The following is a 24,530-nucleotide window of genomic DNA, read 5'->3' as shown; positions in this document are numbered from 1 at the left end:
ATTCCTAAAGTATTGTACTGTCAAGCATAAAGTCAAGAAGCTCGAGAATGTGAACTCTCTATATTCTGTTAACTGAATTAGAAAAATTAATTTCAGTAGCATCGTTTCATCCATAATAACAGGCCACCTTCGTTGCTGATTGGTCAGTGAATCTGACTGTCATACAATGGGCCCATTTTCGATTCCCGACTGAGTCACGGATTTCATTCGCTCGAAGACTGGGAGTTGTGTTGTTCTCGTCATCATATCAGCATCATCGGCATGCAAATTGCTCAATGTGGCGTCAGCTGAAAAAACTTGCAACTTTGAGGCCGAACTTCCCCAGGTAGGGACTCCCGGCCATTAGTGTCATATGATCATTTCATTTCATCCTTAACGTCTATGATCCCACCTAGGCAGTCAGCATTTTCAAAGAATCACCTGCCACCATTGAGCGTTTAATCAAAAACAAAATATTTACTGGGTGACAGTTATTGAACTATATTAAAAAATGTAAATTAATTATAAACTACACTTTTTTTCAACCTGTAAACATCACTACATGTATTCGGATTTAGGTAATGACGTCTTCCGTCTGCCTTCCATCATTAACGATGATGTGGCGCGGACGAATAGCGAAATTCTGATGACGCTCTGAAGTGTCGGAACATCGATGCTGTCGATGACCTCCTGATTGACTGTTTTCTGCTCAGCAATGGTTCTGGGGTTATTGCTGTACACCTTCTCTTTAATATAGCCCCACAAAAAGGAGTCGCATATGTTCAGATCCGAGAATATAGTGGCCAGTAGAGGCCCATGCCAATGGGCTCAGAGCCAGAATGCGGTCCCCAAAGCGCTACTCCAGGACATCAAATACTCTCCTGCTTGCATGGGGTAGAGCTCCATATTTCAAGAAGAGCCAATTCTGCTTATCGACGACCCAGTCCAAATCAAACTGGCTTCGCCGCCAAGCCAAACCATATTCAAATCACACTGATTGCCATCATGCCCCGCAGCCAACCGTGCAGTTTGAACGTTCTAACACAAACCGTTCAGAAGTTATGACGATTAACCTATACGTTTAACGCCGTAAACTCGTACCGTTCAAAGCCCAAGCCCTAAGCCACCTGCTGCCTCTGCTGTATCGAGTACAGCCCATACCATACAACCCAATATGAGAAACCCAACCTCCTCAGAACTTGTCATGACTTTCAAAATCCCCAATCTATAACACCTGCAATGAGCCCCATCCCGCATGCTCCCATCAGTGCTGGGGCCATCATCCTCCAAAGAATCCTAACCTTATCATACTCATCCGCCTAGTCAATACACTAATTCTCTACACCCATTCCCGTCATTCCACTACTAAAGCTGAATATTTAGACTGATTTGTTACCGTAATCCTACAAAACATTCATCCTTTCGAAAGTTTCTACCTCCTACCCCAAATCTCCACACTGGACTCGCATTCGGAAGGACGACGGTTCAATCCAGCGTCCGGCCATCCTGATTTAGGTTTTCCGTGATTTCCCTAAATCACTCTAGGCAAATGCCGGGATGGTTCCTCTGAAAGGTCACGGCCGACTTCCTTCCCCATCCTTCCCTAATCCGATGAGATCGATGACCACACTGTCTGGTCTCTTTCCCCAAACCAACCAATCAACCCCAAATATCCCTCGTCCAGTGAATACTGTACCTCAATGTTAGCGTCAGCTGTACCCACAACCAAGTCAACTTTGTGCTCCACAATTTATCACTTTTTGTTCGAACAGATGAGGATAAGTCACGAGAGAGGGAAGGGGGAGAAGCAGTCACAACACATAACTGCCCCTTCCCCCATATATAGTTAAGCTGTTTACCTCACCACAACTCGTTCAAATTCAGTAAGGTATTGATAATGATGTCTTTGTTGCCTTAAAGACATTCTTGACCAGCAGCAACTCAGCACGTCGACTTTCAAAGATAACTAACGCGCACGACCGTTACAGCGTATATTTGAAGGAAACTTGATTGGGATCCTCATAGTGCCGATGCTAATGACACACTTGTGCGACTGTCGCGAAATTTGACAAGACATCAACTTTCAAATATACACTCCTGGAAATGGAAAAAAGAACACATTGACACCGGTGTGTCAGACCCACCATACTTGCTCCGGACACTGCGAGAGGGCTGTACAAGCAATGATCACACGCACGGCACAGCGGACACACCAGGAACCGCGGTGTTGGCCGTCGAATGGCGCTAGCTGCGCAGAATTTGTGCACCGCCGCCGTCAGTGTCAGCCAGTTTGCCGTGGCATACGGGGCTCCATCGCAGTCTTTAACACTGGTAGCATGCCGCGACAGCGTGGACGTGAACCGTATGTGCAGTTGACGGACTTTGAGCGAGGGCGTATAGTGGGCATGTGGGAGGCCGGGTGGACGTACCGCCGAATTGCTCAACACGTGGGGCGTGAGGTCTCCACAGTACATCGATGTAGTCGCCAGTGGTCGGCGGAAGGTGTACGTGCCCGTCGACCTGGGACCGGACCGCAGCGACGCACTGATGCACGCGAAGACCGTTGGATTCTACGCAGTGCCGTAGGGGACCGCATCGCCACTTCCCAGCAAATTAGGGACACTGTTGCTCCTGGGGTATCGGCGAGGACCATTCGCAACCGTCTCCATGAAGCTGGGCTACGGTCCCGCACACCGTTAGGCCGTCTTCCGCTCACGCCCCAACATCGTGCAGCCCGCCTCCAGTGGTGTCGCGACAGGCATTAATGGAGGGACGAATGGAGACGTGTCGTCTTCAGCGATGAGAGTCGCTTCTGCCTTGGTGCCAATGATGGTCGTATGCGTGTTTGGCGCCGTGCAGGTGAGCGCCACAATCAGGACTGCATACGACCGAGGCACACAGGGCCAACACCCGGCATCATGGTGTGGGGAGCTATCTCCTACACTGGCCGTACACCTCTGGTGATCGTCGAGGGGACACTGAATAGTGCACAGTACATCCAAATCGTCATCGAACCCATCGTTCTACCATTCCTAGACCGGCAAGGGAACTTGCTGTTGCAACAGGACAATGCACGTCCGCATGTATCCCGTGCCACCCAACGTGCTCTAGATGGTGTAAGTCAACTACCCTGGCCAGCAAGATCTCCGGATCTGTCCCCCATTGAGCATGTTTGGGACTGGATGAAGCGTCGTCTCACGCGGTCTGCACGTCCAGCACGATCGCTGGTCCAACTGAGGCGCCAGGTGGAAATGGCATGGCAAGCCGTTCCACAGGACTACATCCAGCATCTCTACGATCGTCTCCATGGGAGAATAGCAGCCTGCATTGCTGCGAAAGGTGGATATACACTGTACTAGTGCCGACGTTGTGCATGCTCTGTTGCCTGTGGTTCTGTCAGTGTGATCATGTGATGTATCTGACCCCAGGAACGTGTCAATAAAGTTTCCCCTTCCATTGACAATGAATTCACGGTGTTCTTATTTTAATTTCCAGGAGCGTAGAAAAACGCCTACTATCGTTTATGTCGCATAACTCGTTTTTGGTGTTGATATTTCTTCTGTCAGTGTAGTTCAGGAGTAATTACAATATTTAGAACTTACGACTTATTTATTTTGAAATTGAGACCGTTGCTATCTTATATGGAAGTTCCACACCAAAAATAAGGAAACATGCCACGTTGGATAAGGAGTAAACACACTGTTGTGCCACCGCGTGACTGGCACACAGGAAATATTGCTTTCATTCTATCTGCGTCGTTCACTTGCGTCGAGTGCTGAGTAATTTAAAAATATGTGTTTCAGAAACCAAGTTAAACTAGATATGCTATTTATTTGAAGAGAATCGGGAACGAACGAGAAAATAAATTTTGACTTAAATGCTCATGTTACGTATTTCAAGCGACAGTATCGAACAAGAATGACAGTTCAACGAATGTGCAAAAAACTGTTATTAGGGGCACTAGATTACTATTAAGCGGGTAAGGAACAGGCCAGCGGGGCAATCGAAACAGAACCTCTGGCAGCTGCTGCTCGTGCTCCGTATGTTTGCTCCAGAGAAATTACGATTTCCGCTGGAATAAGTCACCCCTTCGTTGTTCACATTTTGCATGCAAACAGCATCCATCCGCGTCACGTGCCACTCACCAGCAGATTGACCAACGAGATCGCAGAATAGGCAAGAAATTCTGTCGACTGGTTTTGTTACAACAGCAGGGTAACAGATTCTTTCTTCACAGAATCCTATTTACTGATTAAGCCTTACACATCACGGGAAGGTGAATGTAAGAAATACCCATTACTGAGCCCGTGAGAACGTGCGCTGGCTCAGGCAAGCCAAGCATCGGAAGCAGTGGAGTATAGGTGTTTGGTATGGGAATATTGCAGATCATGTGACCAGTCCTTACCTCATTGAATAAAAGTCAGTTGGTACAAAATATGCACAGCTGAAGCGTACCGCGTCTCCTGGACGAATTTCTACTATCTTACGGCTAGCACCTATGATCCTACTACGCGCCTTACAAGGTGCCTTCTTCTCCTGCTTGCTACACGGACTCTGGGTATCATGGGAAGCGATCCGATGTCCTACTCGGCAAAGCGAAGTGGTAATCTCGTCACGGCTGTAGCACCGTCTTACTTACCCTAGAGAAACAGAGAGGCGATGAAGGGGGGGGGGGGGGGGGGGGAGTAGTGCCGTACATCACAATATTGTAACCGGTGCCACACGCAGCCAGCACATCAACATAATTACAATTGACAAAATTAGGGAGTAGTGCCGTACATCACAATATTGTAACCAGTGCCACACGCAGCCGGCACATCAACATAATTACAAGCGACAAAATTCACGAAAGACAAAAATCTAATTTTGTAATCCGGATGCGATGTTCGCTGTCGTGTGTATATGGTAGGCGTGTATCTATTTTGATAACCAGACCACACATCGGTTTCCAACTGTCACTTGCCTAACAACACTAATGGACTATGTAAATGTGCTATTCCAATTTACTCAAACTTGTGAAGTGAGATTTTCAGCACCTTCATACTTTTTTTATTTAATGGAGGGAGGACATTGTACAGGTAGAGATGTTTGAAAATTTTTTATGTGTGAGACTGTTTTCCTACTACCGCCACATCACGTGGATTATGGAAAATAATTGCGAAGTAATTTCTGATCATAATTATAATCAAACATTTTGGACACTGACAATGCCTCGAAATATACCGAATGGATAAAGACATTGTGAGTAATCAACCAAAAGAACTTGGGTATTTCTCTGGACTCCAAAGCATTAAAACCTATAGTGCTGCGATGTGTAGTGGCGTAGCAAAAGGGGTATAAAGGTATAAAACGTATACCTACAACTTCTCATCTTAGAAAATAGGTTAAGGAAAGGCAAACCTACGTGTCTAGCGTTTGTAGACTTAGAAGAAGTTTTTGACAATGTTGATGATTCTCTCTCTCTCTCAAATTCTGTAGGTGGCAGGTGTAAAATAATAAGAGTCGAGGGGCATGAAAGCTAAGCAATGATTGAGACGGGAGTGAGACAGGGTTGTAGCCTGTCTCCGATGTCATTCAATCTGTACATCGAGCAAGCAGTAAAATAAACAAACGAAAAATTTGGAGAAGGGATTAAAATCCATGGAGAAGAAATAAAAACTTTGAGGTTTGCCAAGGACATTGTCATTTTGCCACAGACAGCAAAGGACCTGGAAGAGCAGCTGAACGGAATGGACAGTGTCTTGAAAGGAGGATATAAGATGAACATCACCAAAAACAAAACGAAGATAATGGTATGCAGTCGAATTAAATCAGGTGATGCTGAGGGAATTAGATTAGGAAATGTGACACTTAAGGGTAGTTCATAAGTTTTGCTATTCGGGGAGCAAAATAACTGATGATGGTCAAGTAGAGAGGATATACAGGGTGTTACAAAAGGGTACGACCAAACTTTCAGGAAACATTCCTCACACACAAATAAATAAAAGATGTTATGTGGACATGTGTCCGGAAACGTTTAATTTCCATGTTAGATCTCATTTTACTTTCGTCAGTATGTACTGTACTTCCTGAATTCACCGCCATGATTTCATACGGGATACTCTACCTGTGCTGCTAGAACATGTGCCTTTACAAGTACGACACAACATGTGGTTCATGCACGATGGAGCTCCTGCACATTTCAGTCAAAGTGTTCGTACGCTTCTCAACAACAGGTTCGGTGACCGATGGATTGGTAGAGGCGGACCAATTCCATGGCATCCACGCTCTCCTGACCTCAACCCTCTTGACTTTCTTTTATGGGGGCATTTGAAAGTTCTTGTCTACGCAACACCGGTACCAAATATAAAGACTCTTCGTGCTCGTATTGTGGACGACTGTGATACAATACGCCATTCTCCAGGGCTGCATCAGCGCATCAGGGATTCCATACAACGGAGAGTGGATGCACGTATCCTTGCTAACGGTGGACATTTTGAACATTTCCTGTAACAAAGTAGTACGTTCTGTTGCTGTGTGTTTCCATTCAATGATTAATGTGATCTGAAGAGAAGTAATAAAATGAGCTCTAACATGGAAAGTAAGCGTTTTCAGACACATGTCCACATAACATACACTCCTGGAAATTGAAATAAGAACACCGTGAATTCATTGTCCCAGGAAGGGGAAACTTTTTTGACACATTCCTGGGGTCAGATACATCACATGATCACACTGACAGAACCACAGACACATAGACACAGGCAACAGAGCATGCACAATGTCGGCACTAGTACAGTGTATATCCACCTTTCGCAGCAATGCAGGCTGCTATTCTCCCATGGAGACGATCGTAGAGATGCTGGATGTAGTCCTGTGGAACGGCTTGCCATGCCATTTCCACCTGGCGCCTCAGTTGGACCAGCGTTCGTGCTGGACGTGCAGACCGCGTGAGACGACGCTTCATCCAGTCCCAAACATGCTCAATGGGGGACAGATCCGGAGATCTTGCTGGCCAGGGTAGTTGACTTACACCATCTAGAGCACGTTGGGTGGCACAGGATACATGCGGACGTGCATTGTCCTGTTGCAACAGCAGGTTCCCTTACCGGTCTAGGAATGGTAGAACGATGGGTTCGATGACGATTTGGATGTACCGTGCACTATTCAGTGTCCCCTCGACGATCACCAGAGGTGTACGGCCAGTGTAGGAGATAGCTCCCCACACCATGATGCCGGGTGTTGGCCCTGTGTGCCTCGGTCGTATGCAGTCCTGATTGTGGCGCTCACCTGCACGGCGCCAAACACGCATACGACCATCATTGGCACCAAGGCAGAAGCGACTCTCATCGCTGAAGACGACACGTCTCCATTCGTCCCTCCATTCACGCCTGTCGCGACACCACTGGAGGCGGGCTGCACGATGTTGGGGCGTGAGCGGAAGACGGCCTAACGGTGTGCGGGACCGTAGCCCAGCTTCATGGAGACGGTTGCGAATGGTACTCGCCGATACCCCAGGAGCAACAGTGTCCCTAATTTGCTGGGAAGTGGCGATGCGGTCCCCTACGGCACTGCGTAGAATCCAACGGTCTTGGCGTGCATCCGTGAGTCGCTGCGGTCCGGTGCCAGGTCGACGGGCACGTGCACCTTCCGCCGACCACTGGCGACAACATCGATGTACTGTGGAGACCTCACCCCCCACGTGTTGAGCAATTCGGCGGTACGTCCACCCGGCCTCCCACATGCCCACTTTACGCCCTCTCTCAAAGTCCGTCAACTGCACATACGATTCACGTCCACGCTGTCGCGGCATGCTACCAGTGTTAAAGACTGCGATGGAGCTCCGTATGCCACGGCAAACTGGCTGACACTGACGGCGGCGGTGCACAAATGCTGCGCAGCTAGCGCCATTCGACGGCCAACACCGCGGTTCCTGGTGTGTCCGCTGTGCCGTGCGTGTGATCATTGCTTGTACAGCCCTCTCGCAGTGTCCGGAGCAAGTATGGTGGGTCTGACACACCGGTGTCAATGTGTTCTTTTTTCCATTTCAAGAAGTGTATTTTCTTTCTTCGTGTGTGAGGAATGTTTCCTAAAAGTTTGGCCGTACCTTTTTGTAACACCTTGTATAGGCCTATGTAGACTGGCTATGGCAAGGGAAGCGTTTCTAGAGAAGTGAAATTTGCTGTCATCGAGTATGGATTTAAATGTCAGGAACTCTTTTCTGGAAGTATTTGTATGCAGTGTAGCCATGTATGGAAGCGAAACATGAATGATAAACAGTGCAGACAAGAAGAGAATAGGAGCTTTCGAAACGTTATGTTGGAGATGAATGCTGAAGGTAGATGGGGAGATCACGTAACTAATGAGGAGGTACTGAACAGAATTGGGGAGAAGAGGAATTTGTGGCACAACTTGACTAGCAGAAGGGATCGGTTGGTAGGACATGTTCTGAGGCATCAAAGTATCACAAATTTAGTATTGGAGAGAAGCATGGAGGGTAAAAATCGGAGAGGGAGACCAAGAGATGAACACACAAATCCGATTTAGAAATATGTAGGTTTCAATAGTTGTTTGGAGATGAAAAGACTTCCACAGGACAGAGTAGCATAGAGAGCTGCATCAACAAAGTCTCTGGACTGAAGACCACAACAATAACACGGCTTATCAACTGAGGGATTGTGCGTTCAAAACCCTTCTGTTGTTGGGACATTTTTTGTTTTTCAATCTATATCAAAATTACTGTGGTTGTTTTTATTCAATTACTTGTGTCTATTTTATTTCTAACCTTTTGCCGCGTCTTTTTAATCATCGTATTAACTTTTTGTTTTGCCCAGCATCTTATAACGAACTTCAAAAGTCGACCCACCCCTTGTGCGTTACCGAATGACTTGTCACTAGCAATGATTATAGAAGAGAGCGTTTTCCAGTAAGAAAAAATGGGTATAATAATTTACAAATTAATTTTCTACGAAGGATAATACTGTTATCGCCAGTTAGTTCAGTTTTTTTTTTTATTTAGAAAATATTTCAATATTGGCATACCTTTTTTCGTCACGATAAAATGTGATTCTTCTGAAATTAATAAAGAAAATACTTCATGTTCCATTTCTGAATAGTACTGCGATGTTTTGGTTTTTGAGTCATATACGAGAGATTAACACTTCATAATCAACCCATGTCATCGCCTGAATGCACAAGAATTAAACGCTGCCCGACACTTTCATTCGATAAATATTCCTCTCATACTGTCATTTTGACAATACTTATTTACGGTGTATTGTGTGTGCATCTGGGTTTCCTCTAAGTAAACCACTGTCTGCTTTGATTCTGATGCTTCATTCTTCCCCAACAAACTAGTCTAGTATGCCCTTTTTGCAACAATGTTCTCTCGTTTGCACATCACACGTTCATTTTGGCGCTTTAGTGTTAAGACTAAATCTCATACATACACAGTTTTCCTAAGACTTCCCTTACTAGACTTGAGGTTCACTCGTGTGCGACAAAACCTGTCTAGTTTTCGCAAATTTTGTATTTCTTTATATTGTTCAAATTGTTGCTGGATATTACATTTATCCATATCGTCACTGAAATACTTATTCTGAACCATTACTTCTCCTTCTTTGGCGTAGGAATCTAAGTTCTTCTCTGGCTGGCTTCGTACCCCTCCTTCAGTAATTTGGAAACCGTTGGCTGCACGTCCGTCACCTTTTCCGCCGACGCAATAAATCTCTTCTCTTCCTGATCGTCAACAAATTTAATCGCGCTGACCACAAAAGGTCGCGTCCGCCCGTAAGGACATTTTAAACGCTCTGCTTTGCCCGCACTGCAACATAGCAACGCTCATTTCTTTAATCGGAGCGTGACTGTACCTCTACATCTACATCTACATTTATACTCCGCAAGCCACCCAACGGTGTGTGGCGGAGGGCACTTTACGTGCCACTGCCATTACTTTTCTTTCCTGTTCCAGTCTCGTATGGTTCGCGGGAAGAACGACTGTCTGAAAGCCTCCGTGTGCACTCTAATCTCTCTAATTTTACATTCGTGATCTCCTCGGGAGGTATAAGTACGGGGGGAGCAATATATTCGGTACCTCATCCAGAAACGCACCCTCTCGAAACCTGGCGAGCAGGCTACACCACGATGCACAGCGCCTCTCTTGCAGAGTTTGCCACTTGAGTTTGTTAAACATCTCCGTAACGCTATCACGGTTACCAAATAACCCTGTGACACGCGCCGCTCTTCTTTGGATCTTCTCTATCTCCTCCGTCAACCCGATCTCGTACGGATCCCACACTGATGAGCAATACTCGAGTATAGGTCGAACGAATGTTTTGTAAGCCACCTCCTTTGTTGATGGACTACATTTTCTAAGGACTCTCCCAATGAATTTCAACCTGGTACCCGCCTTACCAACAATTAATTTTATATCATCATTCCACTTCAAATCGTTCCGCACGCATACTCCCAGATATTTTACAGAAGTAACTGCTACCAGTGTTTGTTCCGCTATCATATAATCATACAATAAAGGATTCTTCTTTCTATGTATTCGCAATACATTACATTTGTCTATGTTAAAGGTCAGTTACAACTCTCTGCACCAAGTGCCTACCCGCTGAAGATCTTCCTACATTTCGTTGCAATTTTCTAATGCTGCAACTTCTCTGTATACTGCAGCAACATCCGCGAAAAGCCGCATGGAACTTCCGACACTATCTACTAGGTCATTTATATATATTGTGAGAAGCAATGATCCCATAACACTCCCCTGTGGTACGCCAGAGGTTACTTTAACGTTTGTAGACGTCTCTCCATTGAGAACAAGATGCTGTGTTCTGTTCGCTAAAAACTCTTCAATCCAGCCACACAGCTGGTCTGATATTCCGTAGGCTCTTACTTTGTTTATCAGGCGACAGTGCGGAACTGTATCGAACGCCTTCCGGAAGTCAAGAAAAATAGCATCTACCTGGGAGCCTGTATCTAATACTTTCTGGGTCTCATGCACAAATAAAGCGAGTTGGGTCTCACACGATCGCTGTTTCCGGAATCCATGTTGATTCCTACAGAGTAGATTCTGGGTTTCCAAAAACGACATGACACTCGAGCAAAAAACATGTTCTAAAATTCTACAAAAGATCGACGTCAGAGATATAGGTCTATAGTTTTGCGCATCTGTTCGACGACCCTTCTTGAAGACTGGGACTACCTGTGCTCTTTTTCAATCATTTGGAACCTTCCGTTCCTCTAGGGACTTGCGGTTCACGGCTGTTAGAAGGGGGGCAAGTTCTTTCGCGTACTCTGTGTAGAAGCGAATTGGTATTCCGTCAGGTCCAGTGGACTTTCCTCTGTTGAGTGATTTCAATTGCTTTTCTATTCCTTGGACACTTATTTCGATGTCAGCCATTTTTTCGTTTGTGCGAGGATTTAGAGAAGGAACTGCACTGCGGTCTTCCTTTGTGAGACATCTTTGGAAAAAGGTGCTTAGTATTTCAGTATTGCGCGTGTCATCCTCTGTTTCAATGCCATCATCATCCCGGAGTGTCTGGATATGCTGTTTCGAGCCACTTACTGATTCAACGTAAGACCAGAACTTCCTAGGATTTTCTGTCAAGTCGGTACATAGAATTTTACTTTCGAATTCCCTGAACGCTTCACGCATAGCCATCCTTACGCTAACTTTGACATCGTTTAGCTTCTGTTTGTCTGAGAGGTTTTGGCTGCGTTTAAACTTGGAGTGAAGCTCTCTTTGCTTTCGCAGTAGTTTCCTAACTTTGTTGTTGTACCACGGTGGGTTTTTCCCGTCTCTCACAGTTTTACTCGGCACGTACCTGTCAAAAACGCATTTTACGACTGTCTTGAACTTCTTCCATAAACACTCAACATTGTCAGCGTCGGAACAGAAATTTTCGTTTTGATCTGTTAGGTAGTCTGAAATCTGCCTTCTATTACTGTTGCTAAACAGATAAACCTTCCTCCCTGTTCTTATATTCCTATTAACTTCCATATTCAGGGATGCTGCAACGGCCTTATGATCACTGATTCCCTGTTTTGCACATACAGAGTCGAAAAGTTCCTGTCTGTTTGTTAACAGTTGGTCCAAGATGTTATCTCCACGAGTCGTTTCTCTGTTTAATTGCTCGAGGTAATTTTCGGATAGTGCGCTCAGTATAATGTCACTCGATGCTCTGTCCCTACCACCCGTCCTAAACACCTTAGTAAGGTCACCGAGATATTTTCTGCTGCTGCTGCATTACCACTTAGTCTTAGCAGGTGATACACATACTCACCCAGGATTGTTTTCCTCCCGAGTTTCGCCTCAGGGGCCGTTGTCACCGCTGGCACTACGTTGTTGACCCGTCACGTGCCTTGTAGCCCACCTCGTCCTGGCAGTAGAGGTCGCGGCGCGGCAGATCTGGGGGTTCTACGTGAGGAGTCGCGCCGTGGCCAAGGGCCGACAGTCCTTTCCTTCTGTACAGAACTCCCTTGTCTGAGCACAACAAATGTTTCAAATGGCACTGACTACTATGGGTCTAAACTTCTGACGTCATCAGTCCCCTAGAAGGTAGAACTACTTAAACCTCACTAACCTAAGGACATCACACACATCCATGCCCGACGCCGTTCAGTAGAATACGCATAAACGGTAATTAAATGTAACATCAGAGTTACAGTGCACAGGAAAAGCGTATCTGTGAGCGATTGCACTGTAGATATCGCGTAGGTGAGAAGAGAGAGCGTTCCGTTGTCCAACTGACGGTCCCGCGTTCAGACCCCCGTGGTAACAATTTTTTAACCGTTTATGGGTGAAGCTGTGAGAACATTTTCCTCAGATAGTAAATGACTTTTCGAAGTTCGTAGCTATGTTCTTTTGGGAGTCTGCTTTCGCTTCGTTAGTTGAACGTTGTGCGCTTATTATTGATCTTGTCATTTTCTTTGTTATTAATTATTATTGTTACTATTATTTTCGCACTTGTGATGCAATTGTTTCTCTATTTTTCTGTTCTGATTGTACACTGAGGAGCCAAAGAAAATGGTACACCTGCCTAATATCGCGTAGGGACCCGCCAGCACACAGAAGTACCGCAATATGACGTGGCACAGACTCGACTGATGTCTGAAGTAGTTCTGGAAGGAACTGATATCATATATCCTGCAGGGCTGTCCGTAAATCCGTAAGAGTACGAGAGGGTGGAGATCTCTTCTGAACAGCACGTTGCAAAGCATCCCAGATACGCTCAATAATGTTTATGTCTTGGGAGTTTGGTGACCAGCGGAAGTGTTTGATCTCAGGAGAGTGCTCCTGGAGCCACTCTGTAGCAATTCTGGACGTGTGGGATGTCACATCGTCCTGCTGGAACTGCCCAAGTCCGACAGAATGCATAATGGATATGAATGGATGCAGGTGATCAGCCAGGATTCTTACATAAGTATCACCTGTCAGAGTCGTACCTAGGCGTATCGCGGGTCCCATATCACTCCAACTTCACACACCTCACGCCATTACACAGCCTCCACCAGCTTGAACAGTCCCCTACTGACATGCAGGATCCATAGATTCATGAGGTTGTTCCCATTCGCTTATACGCCCATGCGCTCGATATAATTTGAAGCGAGACTCGTCAGACCAGGCAACATGTCCCCAGTCATCAACAGTTCAATGGCGGTGCGGACGGGCCCAGGCGAGGCATAAGGCATAACGTTACATGAGTGGGCCTTCGGTTCCGAAAGCCCATATCGATGATGTTTCGTTGAATGGTTCGCACGCTGACACTTGCTGATGGCTCAGCATTGAAATCTGCAGCAGTTTGCGGATGGGTTGCACTTCTGTCACAGTTCTTTTTAGTCGTCGTGTTGCAGGATCCTTCTTCCTGTCGCAGTGGTGTCAGAGATTTGATGTTTTACCAGATTCCTGATATTCGCGGTACTCTCGTGAAACGGTCATACTGGAACATTCCCACTTCATCGCTACCTCGGAGATGCTGTGTCCCATCGCCCATGCGCTGACTGTAACACCACGTTCAAATTCACATCTTGATAACCTGCCATTGTAGCAGCAGTAATCGATCCAACAACTGCGTCAGATGTCTTATTTAGGCGTTCGCGACCGCAGCTCCGTATTCTGCCTGTTTATGTATCTCTGTATTTCAATACTGCAGCAGCAGCAGCTCTCCGTCTTCAGGCCACAAGTGGCCCATCGGGACCATTCGACCGCCGTCTCATCCGCACCTGAAGATGCGGATAGGAGGGGCGTGTAGTCAGCACACCGTTCTCCCGGTCGTTATAATGGTTTTCTGATCAGTGCCGCTAGTATTTGGCCGAGTAACTCCTCAATTGGCATCACGAGGCTGAGTGCACCCCGAAAAATGGCAACAGCGCTTGGCGGCCCGGATGGGCACTCATCCAAGTGCCGGCCACGCCCGACATTGCTTAACTACGGTGATCTGATGGGAACCGGTGTATCCACTGTGGCAAGGCTGTTGCGAGTATTTCAATACGTATTCCAATATCACTGTCTTTGGCGCTTCAGTGTATATTCTTTGAAACTAAAAATGTCCTCTATAGGTTTACAACATTCAAAAAAAAAAAAAAAAAAAAAATAGCGAAAGCGGACTGCCTAGAAAACATCGCCCTTTTCGGTCTAAGGCGCTGCAGTCATGGACTGGATGGCTGGTCCCGGCGGAGGTTCGAGTCCTCCCTCGGGCATGGGTGAGTGTGTTTGTCCTTAGGATAATTTAGGTTAAGTAGTGTATAAGCTTAGGGACTGATGACCTTAGCATTTAAGTCTCTTAAGATTTCACACACATTTGAACATTTTTTTTAACATTGCCCTTTTACATGACCATAAACATGTTGTGGCCAAGTAAGTGACAGTCGAGATACCAGTTACTTTGGAATAAGGCTGGGCATCTCGGACGTATTCTGAGTCGTGGTCACCTTTGTGCTCATACGGCAAAGACTACCAAATCCACCGGTTAGTCCCTCAGCCGTTATGGGTAAAACCCAATGGGACTCGGGGCAAGTAAGGCTAGCAACCTGCTTCCCTCGTACTATAAATATAATGCTGGCAACAATCAGAGCAAAATGCCTCGGACCTTTGGAGGTGACGGAGTCCCACCTCTAACTGACAAACCAGGGACTCCGAAGATACGACTTGGCAGACAAATGGTAATGAGATGGGGAGCTATTAATATCAATGGGGGGTACTCTGGGAAGAAGGTAGAACTGGCAGAGGCTGCAAGTAAGATGGGGCTGGATGTTTTAGCTGTTAGTGACATTCGTGTAAGGGGTGAGAAAGAAGAGGAAGTGGGAGAATACAAGGTCTACCTGTCAGGAGTCAAAGCAGGAATAGCACAGTGGGGTGTAGGGCTTTACCTCAGGAAAGAAATGGAACCCAGCGTAGTTGCAATAAGGTATGTAAACGAACGACTGATGTGGATAGATTTGACAGTCTAGCAAGAAAATTAGGATTGTGTCTGTATATTCGCATTGTGAAGGGACAGATCAAGATAAGATGGATAGTTTTTATGAGGTATTCAGTGATGTAGTTGTTAGAGTAAAGGACAAGGACAGTGTTCTGCTCATGGGTGATTTTAACGCCAGGATTGGAAATCGAACAGAAGGGTATGAAAAGGTTATGGGTAAATTTGGAGAGGATATGGAGGCCAACTAAACATAAGAACATTCACCGGTATACTTGGGAAGGCAGGGGAACCAGATCTGTCATTGACTATATAATAACAGATCAGGAATTAAGGAAGGCTGTCAGGGACACACGTATATTCACGGGATTCTTTGATGACACTGATCATTATTTAATGTACAGTGAAATTGGGATTGTGACGCCGGAAGTGCAGGAGGTCAGGTCCATATGTAGGAGGATAAGAGTGGAGAAACTTCAGGATAAGGAAATCAGGCACAATTACATAACAGCGATCTCAGAAAGGTACCAGTTAGTTCAATGTAGTCAATTACAGTCACTGGAAAAGGAATGGACAAGGTACAGGGACACAGTACTAGAAGGGGCTACAGAATGTCTTGGAACAGTAGTGTGTAAAAGTAGAATTAAGCAAACAGCTTGGTGGAATGACACAGTCAAGGCAGCCTGTAAAAGGAAAAAGAAGGCGTATCAAAAATGGCTACATACTAGAACTCAGGTAGACAGAGAAAGTTATGTTGAAGAAAGAAACAAAGCCAAACAGATAATTGCAGCATCCAAGAAGAAATCTTGGGAAGACTTTGGAAACAGGTTGGAGACTATGGGCCAAGCTGCTGGAAAACCATTCTGGAGTGTAATTAGCACTCTTCGAAAGGGAGGTAAGAAGGAAATGACAAGTATTTTGGACAGGTCAGGAAAACTGCTGGTGAATCCTGTGGATGTCTGGGGCAGACGGAGGGAATATTTTAAAGAGTTGCTCAATGTAAGTGAAAATGCGATCAGTAATGTTTCAGATTTCGAGGTAGAATGGGATAGGAGTGATGATAGAAATAGTTTCACATTTGAGGAAGTGGAGAAATGGTCAATAAATTTCAGTGCAATATAGCAGCTGGGGTGGATGAAATTAAGTAGGAACTCATCAAATACAGTGGAATGTCAGGTCTTAAATGGCTACAGAGGATAATTGAAATGGCTTGGGAGTCGGGACAGCTTCCATCAGACTGGATAAAAGCAGTAATCACACGAATCATTAAACATGGAAACAGAAAATATTGTAACAACTACAGAGGTATCTCTTTAATCAGCGTTGTGGGTAAAATCTTCTCAGGTATTGTTGAAAGGAAAGTGCGAGTTTTAGTTGAGGACCAATTGGATGAAAATCAGTGTGGGTTTAGGCCTCTTAGCGGTTGTCAGGACCTGAACTTTAGTTTACGGCAAATAATGGAGAAGTGTTATGAGTGGAACAGGGAATTGTATCTATGCTTTATAGATCTAGAAAAGGCATATGGCCGGGTTCCTAGGAAAGCAGTTATTGTCTGTTCTAAGAGATTATGGAATAGGAGGCAAACTTTTGCAAGCAATTAAAGGTCTTTACATGGATAGTCAGGCAGCAGTTAGAGTTGATGGTAAATTTAGTTCATGGTTCAGAGTAGTTTCAGGGATGAGACAAGGCTGCAACCTGACTCCGCTGTTGTTCATATTATTTATGGATCATATGTTGAAAACAATAGACTGGCTGGGTGACATTAAAATATGTGAACACAAAATAAGCAGTCTTGCATTTGCGGATGATGTAGTTGTTCTGGCAGATTAGATTGAAAGTTTGCAAAGTAATATTTCAGAGCTAGATCAGAAATGTAAGGACAATGGTATGAAGATTAGCATCTCCAAAACGAAAGTAATGCCAGTGGGAAAGAGATATAAACGGATTGAGTGCCAAATAGGAGGAACAAAGTCAGAACAGGTGGACGGTTGCAAGTACTTAGGATGCATATTCTCACAGGATGGCAACATTGTGAAAGAACTGGAAGCGAGATGTAGCAAAGCTAATGCAGTGGGCGCTTAGCTACGATCTGCTCCCTTCTGCAAGAAGGAAGTCAGTGCCAAGACTAAGTTATCTGTGCACCGTTCAATCTTTCGACCAACTTTGTTGTATGGGAGCGAAAGCTGGGTGGATTCAGGTTACCTTATCAACAAGGTTGAGGTTACGGATATGAAAGTAGCTAGGATGATTGCAGGTACTAGTAGATGGGAACAATGGCAGGAGGGTGTCCACAACGAGGAAATCAAAGAAAAACTGGGAATGAACTCTATAGATGTAGCAGTCAGGTGGCACAGGCTTAGATGGTGGGGTCATGTTACACGCATAAGAGAAGCAAGGTTACCCAAGAGACTCATGGGTTCAGCAGTAGAGGGTAGGAGGAGTCGGGGCAGACCAAGGAGAAGGTACCTGGATTCGGTTAAGAATGATTTTGAAGTAATAGGTTCAACATCAGAAAAGGCACCAATGTTAGCACTGAATAGGAATCATGGAGGAATTTTATAAAGGGGGCTATGCTCCAGATGAACGCTGAAAGGCATAATCAGTCTTAAATGATGATGATGATGATGATGATGATGATGATGAAACATGTTGTCCCGTATAATACTTTCACGCATAATACAGTAAAACAATTTGTGCCATTGAGGTTTGAGCCTGAGACCAAGGGCGCGGGAATCTAACGCTCTGCCAACATCCCCACGGAAGCAACATGTGTTAGTTACTCAAAGTTATGCTTCTGATGTGCTCCGTAGTTCTGGTGTTACTTTTAATTAACGTTTACGCCCGTTCTGCCGGACAACTACACAGAGTACGAACTTAATCCAAGTTTTGGTTGATACTCTATCAACATACATCATTTGATATCGATCTGAGGCTTGGGTGAGGCCATTGTAGCTACCACCACGACACATGTCACAATGGACTATATTTCGACATCGTCTCCAAGTTCTTCGCCTTGCGGGACACCGCCTGCAATCATTCCAAGGACATTCGAATGTGCGAACCAGCAGAATTACAGGCCAATATCCCTAACATCGGTTTTATACAGAACTCTATAATATATTCTGATTTACAACATAATAAATTTTCTAGAGTTCGAAAAGCTTATGTCCACGAATCACCACGGTTGTAGAAATCATCGCTCATGTAAAACTCAGCTTGCCCTTTTCTCACATGGTATACTGCCAACTATAGATGAAAAGTAACAGGCAGATTCCATATTACTAGATTTCCGAAAAGCATTGGAAAACACGGTACCCCACTGCAGAGCGTTAACGAAGGCACGAGCATACGGAATGTTTCCCAGATATGTGAGTGCCTCGAAGTAATAGAAGCCAGTATGTTGTCCTCGACTCTCGACGAGTGTTCGTCAGAGACAAGAGCATCGTCAGCAGTGTTCCAGTTTAGTTTCGTAGGACTGTTATTATTTTTTATAAACCTAAATGGTCTGGCGGATAGGGAAAACAGCAATCTGCGACTGTTTACTGATGATGTTGCTGTGTACGGGAAGGTGTCGAAGATGAATGGCGCTACGACAATATAAGACGGCTTTGAAAAAAATTCTATTTGGAGTGATGAATGGAAAATGTAAGCTACTGCGATGAGTAGGAAAAACAAATCCTCATTGGTCGGATACAGCGTTGGTAGTGTCCTGCTTGACACAATGATGTCGCCTCAATATCTGGGCGTAACGTTGCAGAGTGATATGGAACGGAACGAGCATGTGGAGACCGTAGTAGGGAAGGCGAATGGTCGACTTCGGTTCGCTGGCAGAATTTTAGAAAGGTATAATTCATCTGTACTGGAGACCGCATATAGGACTCCAGTGCGACCTATACTTGAGTAGTGCACGAGTGTCTGGGATCCGCAGCAGGTCGACTTAAAGGAAGACATCAAAGCTATTCAGAGTTGGCCTGCTAGATTTGTTATTGGTGGTTTCGAACAACACGGAAGTGTTACAGAGATGCTTCGGCAACTCAGATGAGAATCTCTGGAGTGGAGGAGACGTTCTCTTCGAGGAACACTACTGAGAAAATTTAGGGAACCCGTATTTGGAGCTGAATGCTGAACGATGCCACTGCCGCCAGCATATATTTCGCGTAAGAACCACAAAGATAAGATACGAGAAATAGGGCACATGGAGACATATAGAAGGCCATTTTTCCCTCGTTCTGTCTGCAAGTGCAGCAGGAAAGGAAACGACCAGTAGTGGTACAAGGTACCCTCCGTCACGCACCGCACGGTGACTTACAGATAGGTTCAAATGGCTCTGAGTACTATGGGACTTAACATCTGTGGTCATCAATCCCCTAGAACTTCGAACTACTTAAACCTAATTAACCTAAGGACATCACACAACACCCAGTCATCACGATTCAGAGAAAATCCGTGACCCCGCCGGGAATCGAACCCGGGAACGCGGGCGCGGGAAGCGAGAACGCTACCACGCGACCACGAGCCGCGGACGTGACTTACAGAGCATGTATGTAGATGCAGATGTAGATGTACAGCGACGGACACTAACCCTGTACCAGTCAAGCGCCAAGGGACTATCGTTCTACTTGTTAACTGGCTCTTTAAACTTCTATTATTCTGGATACGTGGGCTCATATTTAGTAGCCCGTCCCTTACTACCCGGATACTCCAGATGTACCACTTGAAATAAGTGGATGTATTTCGTGTCAGCCCGGTGTGTGCTCGGATCACTACTCGTTTCTGCCTAGGAAAGCTTTCACCGAGCTTGTTTCTTGTGATTGGGTAGGACATGAATGCGTTAACATCTGGCCTGCACATTCACTTGATTCCACGGCACTTTTTTCTAAGGGAGTAAACTCAAACATGAAGTCTATGCATAAGTTCCTATGACACAAGGAGCCTTAAAACATCACAGTGTAGCAACATGTGCAATTACATGGAAAGACATCTGTCTATCCTAAAGTCCTTGCACCAGAGACTGCAAACACGTATTCCAATAGACAGGGAGCATGCCGAACACTAAACGATATAAACAGATTGTTAAGAATGTTTATAGCCGCATGCCTTTGTGATTTCTGTTTTGTTACTGATGCCGATGTAATTTTTCAATGCAAGTGTGGATTTTGACACTTAACTCATAATGTGAAGTAATTAGTGACAATCTTTTATCTCAGATCCCTGTTTAACAAATCCATTCAATTCTTGAAGTGCACCTTTCTTCCAAGATTCATGTATTTCATTAACCTTTCCTTCTCATAGTAGCACTTTCAACCTACATTCTCAATATTCGCTGAATGTATCCCAATATCTGTTGTTCTACAGTGTCGACTCTCTAAAACTCCTTCTAGTACCACGGAAGTTATTCCCTGATATCTTAACACATGTCCTATCATTCTGTCCCTTCTCCTTGTCAGTGCTTTCCGTATCTTCCTTTCTTCGCCAATTCCGCGGGGAACCTCCTTATTCCTTACCCAATTTTCAACATTTTTCTGTTGCAGTACACCTCAAGCTCTTCTTGTTTCTTCTGTTCCGGTTTCCCACAGGCCATGTTTCACTTACAAACAATGGTGTGTTCCAGACGTTCATTGTCGGTAACTTCTTCCTCAAATTAAGACCTATGTATAACAGTAATAGACTTCTCTTGGCCAGGAACGCCAGTTTTGCCCATGCTAGTCTGCTATTTATGTCCTTCTTACACCGTCCATTATTGGTTATTTTGCTGCCTAGGTTTCAGCATACCTTAACTTCGTCTACTTCGTGATCCCAAATTCTGATATTAAGTTTCTCGCTTTTATTATTTCTACTCCTCATTACTTTCGTCGTGCTTCGATTTACTCTCAAACCATAATCTCAACTCATTAGACTGTTCATGCCATTCAACAGATCACGCAATTCTTCTCTACCACTGAGGATAGAACCCTCATCATCTGCGAATCTTATCACTGAAATCATATCCTTTCACCTTGAATTTTAATCCCATTCTTCAACCTTTCTTTCGTTTCACCCGCTACTTTTTCGATAAATAGATTTAACAGTAAGGGGAAAGTCTACATCCCTGTGACAAACCATTTTTAATCGGAGCACTTGGTTGTTCGGCTTTAAATGTTATTATTCCCTCTTTGCTCTTCAACATATTGCATATTACTTTTCTTTACCTATATTTTACCCCTATTTTTCTCAGAAATTCGAACATTTTGCACCATTTTAAATTACTGAATGCTTATTTCAGGTCCACAAATCCTGTGAACGTGTCTTGATTTTTCTTCAGTCTTGCTTTCATCATCAACCGCATTAGCAGAACTGCCTCTCTGGTGCCTTTTCCTTTCCTAAAGTCAAAGTGCTCATCATCTAACAGACCTTTGGTTTTCTTTTCCAGCCGACCGGAGTGGCCGAGCGGATCTAGGCCCTTCAGTCTGGAACCGTGCGACTGCTACGGTAGCAGGTTCGAATCCTGCCTCGGGAATGTATGTGTGTGATGTCCTTAGGTTAGTTAGGTTTAAGTAGTTCTAAGTTATAGGGGACTGATGAAAAATGGCCAATTGGCTCGGAGCACTATGGGACTTAACTGCTGAGGTCATCAGTCCCATAGAACTTAGAACTACTTAAACCTAACTAACCTAAGGAGATCATACACATCCATGCCCGAGGCAGGATTCGAACCTGCGACCGTAGCGGTCGCACGGCTCCAGACTATAGCGTCTAGAACCGCTCAGCCACTCCGCCTGGCATACGGGACTGGTGACCTCAGCTGTTAAGACCCACAGTGCTCAGAGACATTTTTTTTTCTTTTCCATTCTTCTGTATATTATTGTTGTCAGCAACTTGGACGCAGGAGCTGTTAAGCTGGCTGATCGATAGTTCTCGCATTTGTAGGCTCTAGCTGCCTCCGGAATTGTGTGGATGATGTTTTTCCGGAAGTCAGATGGTATATCGCCGGACTCATTCATCTTACACACCAACATGAATAGCCGTTTTGTAGCTACATATTCCTATGATTTAAGAAATTCCGGTGGAAAGATATCTGTCCTTTCTGCCTTATCTGAACTTATGTCGTTCAAAGCTCTTTTAAATTCTGTTCCAGTACTGGATCCCATATATCTTCCCAGTAGACTTCTGTTCCTTCCTCCATCACGTCATCGGACAAGTTCTCCCTTTCATACAGGCCTTCAACGTACTCCTTCCATCCATCCGCTCTCTCATCTGCATTTAACAGTGGAATTCCCACTGCACTCTTAATGTTGCCGTCCTTGCTTTTAATTTCACCTAAGGTTGTTTCGACTTTTCTGAGTTAGTCCTTCCGACAATCATTTCTCTTTGATTTATTTTCATTTTTCCTTCGGCCTTTTCGCCTTAGCTTCCCTACACTTCCTGTTTATTTCCTTCCTAAGTGACTTGTATTTCTGTATTCCTGATTTTCTCGGATCATTTTTGTACTACCTTCCTCCGTCAATCAGCTCAATTATTTCTTTTCTTACCCTTGGTTTCTTCTATGTTCCCTTCTTTGTACCTATTTTTTTCTTTCCAACATCTGATAAGGCCCTTTTTAGAGATGTCCAATCGTCTTCAACTGAGCTACCTACCGAGATATTCATTATTGCAGTATCTATAGCTTCAGAGAACGTCAAACCTATCTCTTCAGTGCTTTGCATTTCTGGATCTCACTTCTTTTCACATTGATTCTTCCGGACCAGTCTCTTAAACTTCAGACTGCCTTTCATCGTTAGTAAATTGTGATCTGAGTCTATATCTGCTCCTGAGTACGTCTTACACTAAAGTGTCTCATTCGGAACTCTGTATCTGCAATGACGTAATTTAACTGAAATCTTCCTTCATTTCCTGGTCTTTGCGAAGTGCACCTTCTTTTCTTGCGATTCTTGAACAGGGTATTTGCTATTACTAGCTGAAATTTTCTGCACAACTTTATTGGTCTCTCTCATCTTCCATTCCGACTACGTATCCCATATTCCCCCATAACCCTTTCTTTTACTCCTTTGCCAATAACCACATTCCAGTCCCCCAAGACCATCAGATTTTCATCTCCCTTTACGCACATAACTACCCGTTCAATATATTCATATATTTTCTCTGTCTCTTTATCTTCTACTTATGGCACCGGCATGTACACCTGAACTGTTGTTGTCGGTGTTGGTTTGCTGTCGATTCAGATGAGGACAACAGTGTTACGAAGCTGTTCACAGTAACACACTCTCAGCCGCATCTTCCTATTCACAATGAATCCTACTCCCTTATACCATTTTCTGCTGCTGTTAATATTACCCTCTGCTCCTTACCATAAATCCTCAGCTTCTTTCCACTTCGCTTCACTGACCCCCACTACATCTAGATTGAGCCTTGGCATTTCCCTTTTCAGATTTTCTATGTAACTGATGATGGTCGAAGTAGAGAGGATATAAAATGTAGACTGGCAATGGCAAGGAAAGCGTTTCTGAAGAAGAAAAATTTGTTAACGTCGAGTATAGATTTAAGTGTCAGGAAGTCGTTTCTGAAAGTATTTTTATGGAGTGTAGCCATGTATGGAAGTGAAACGTGGACGATAAATAGTTTAGACATGACGAGAATAGAAGCTTTCGCAATGTGGTGCTACAGAAGAATGCTGAAGATTAGATGGGTAGATCACATACCTAATGGGGAAGTATTGAACAGAATTGGGCAGAAGATAAATCTATGGCACAACGTGACTAGAAGAAGGGATCACCCCATGAGTCATATAACTACTGGAACTTCCACATAAGACAGCAACCAGTTTCACCTTCAAAACAGATTAAAATAGAGAACTGAGTCGCCCATTTCCAAAAAAACCTTAAATACATTTTTTGCCTTATTAACTTTTTTATATGTCGAAAGAGCGCGCTTCAAGTTGCATAGTTTAGAACAAAATAAAAGTTCCAGTAGCTGTTATTTCTGTTATAACTCCAAAGTTTGTCTGAAGTTCTAGATTCCGTTATATCCATGATGGCCGTAGTTTCAGCAGACATTAAAGTTCGACAGCAATATAGAACCTAAAACCGTAATATGCAGTGCATATTTAATGGTCTGAAAAATATACATTGAAATATTGTTGCGTTAATTTATTATGAAAGCGGTGCTGATAGACAA

Source organism: Schistocerca gregaria, chromosome 3 (genome assembly GCF_023897955.1).
Source record: "Schistocerca gregaria isolate iqSchGreg1 chromosome 3, iqSchGreg1.2, whole genome shotgun sequence".
NCBI classification, from domain to species: Eukaryota; Metazoa; Arthropoda; class Insecta; order Orthoptera; family Acrididae; genus Schistocerca; species Schistocerca gregaria.
The sequence above is the reverse complement of the archived record's forward strand: the minus strand, read 5'-3'. Positions refer to the sequence as shown.